The sequence below is a fragment of the Ornithorhynchus anatinus genome, chromosome 2 (assembly GCF_004115215.2).
Source record: "Ornithorhynchus anatinus isolate Pmale09 chromosome 2, mOrnAna1.pri.v4, whole genome shotgun sequence".
NCBI classification, from domain to species: domain Eukaryota; kingdom Metazoa; phylum Chordata; class Mammalia; order Monotremata; family Ornithorhynchidae; genus Ornithorhynchus; species Ornithorhynchus anatinus.
The window spans coordinates 90,941,144-90,943,437 of NC_041729.1; the positions used below are offsets into that span (position 1 = coordinate 90,941,144).

Sequence of the window (2,294 nt, forward strand, 5' to 3'; positions counted from 1 at the left end):
TGCTTAATATGTTATTTTGCATACAGTAAGTGCTAAATCAATACCATCTGCTTGATTGATTGGCAAATTTTGTCAGTTCTTTTTACACACCCTCCCCTGTATCCACCCCTTTCTCTATATCCAAATTGTTACCATCCTGATACAAGCTCTGGTCATATAGGGGTTTCACTATTGCATCAATCTGTTGTTACAATCTATACTTTTTGCTGCTGCACAGATTATCTTCCTGAAGCATCACAGCCCTATCTCTCTTCTCCTCAAACCCTCCCCTGGTTTCCTATGCTTCTCTGTCTCAATTCTCACAGTCAACTTCCCCATCAACTCATACCACCCGGCCCATCTGCTCTCTTCACCCATCTGCTCTCTTCTTCTGCTATACCTTTGCTCTCTTTGGTCCTTCCAAACCAAGCTTAAATTTGTTCCTCACTCTTGACTCTCCCGCTTCCATCTCCCCCAACTTGGAACTCCCTTCCCAAATCCAGCAGCCTATAGATCTTTCCACACACACAACCCTCCTAAAATCCCACCTCCTCCAACAAGCCTTCTTTGATTAAATTCTCAGCACTTTAATGACCCGTCTCAGGGTTGCACCTGGAGAGTTTCCAGTACTCTACCAGTCTCAACTTTGGAAGGGAAAGTCAAGCAGAGGCATACACATTCCATTCCTAGCTTGGGCGGTGTCTAGCGAGTGAAAGGCAATCTGCTACAAGTTAAAACTCACCTGTGCTGAGCAGCAGCGGCATGGGAGAGAGTTAAGAGCGGGAACTCAAGTTTACTGTACAGAAGGAGCACTTCTACATTTGCCAAGAAAACTCTATGGATACACTACCAGAAGGATTGCAGATGGCAGTGGTGCGTTCTGGGAGAGACGCCACCGTGGCATTGCTAAGGGTTGGAGATGACTTGACAGCATAAGACAAGCATTAATGAATTTATTATACACATCCTAAGTAATATTCTCTAATGGTCTATTCAACTGAGCATTCAACTAGCTATTTTGAATATTTTTGCCTCCCCCATTAGAGGGTTAGTTGTTTGAGGGCAGGAAGTCAATCACTTTTTCGTTCTGTACTTTTCTCAAGAAGCAAATATAGTGCACTGCACCAAATGGGCACTCTGTAAATAGTAATATTATTGCAACATTAACCATTACTGCTACTTCTACCATTACTACTAATGGGCATCATGTGGGCAGTTTCCTGACTCAGAAACCAATTTGTAACCAGTTTTTACTTAGTTAATACTAGTTTATTCATACTATTTAAAACCCACGTTCATTACTCCTGGAAAAACAGATCATTGCTCCTTCAGTCTAGAATACACACTTCCTCACCTTTCAACCTTTGAGAAGCAGCATGGCCTAGGGGAAAGACCATGAGCCTGGGAGTCAGAGGACCTGGGTTCTAATCCCAGCTCCACCACTTGTCTGCTTTGTGACCTTGGGTAAGTCACTTCACTTCTCTGTGCCTCAGTTACCTCAACTGTAAAGTGGAGATTAAGATTCTTAGTCCCACACTGGACATGGACAGTGTGCAGCCTGATTAGCTTGTACTAGCTCTAGCACTTAATACAGTGCCTGACACATAGTAAGCACTTAACAAATACCATTAAATGTTGTGGATGCAGGATTCGGGGAGCAGAGTTCCTGTGTCTATGTACACCGAACATGCAAGTCACAACACAGAAAGATACATTCAGCAGAGAACAAATGGGGAAGGATAGCAAAGGCCGCCAAGACTATTTTCTGGGCTGCAGATGTCCTTTTTCTCTAAATAAATCTAAGAGTCTGCTACCACAAACCCTTGGCACCAATCTCTAGTACTCACCCGTAGTTTTTATCTTCTGAGCAACTCTTCTTCCACCTGATGCTGCCCTGATGCCTTTCTGGTTTCATGCTGCTTTTGTGATTCACTCTATTCTGAGGAATGTGTGCTAGGTTTGGCACATTTTAGAAGATGTCCATTTAGTCTTTCTGGATAGAGAAAGCATATTTGGTGTCTCAGAAATTGATAGTGATTAAATCTGTCTATGCTTCCCAGGTTACTTGGCAATTTAATGTCCTTGTTGGTCTCTCTCCCTCACACACACACACACACACACACACACACACACACACACACACACACAAACACACATACATACACCCACACACATACTCTATATTCTCATTTTCTCATTCTTTCTTTCTTTCCCTCCTTCTCTTTCTCCCTCATCACAGATTTAGAAATTTGTTTCTAGTTGGAAGACAAAACCATCCTTTATCACCAGTCTGGTCCCGAGCTCCTTGCCCATGT

The 2,294-nt window shown here is 43.0% G+C and overlaps 1 non-coding gene across 1 annotated transcript; it reads left to right on the forward strand.

Moving 5' to 3' along the window:
* The first annotated feature begins 573 nt into the window (after positions 1-573).
* LOC114809348 lies at positions 574-711 on the forward strand. Its single transcript, XR_003757135.1, has one exon. It is a non-coding gene; the product is annotated as a small nucleolar RNA SNORA7 (small nucleolar RNA).
* Positions 712-2,294: the final 1,583 nt, after the last annotated feature.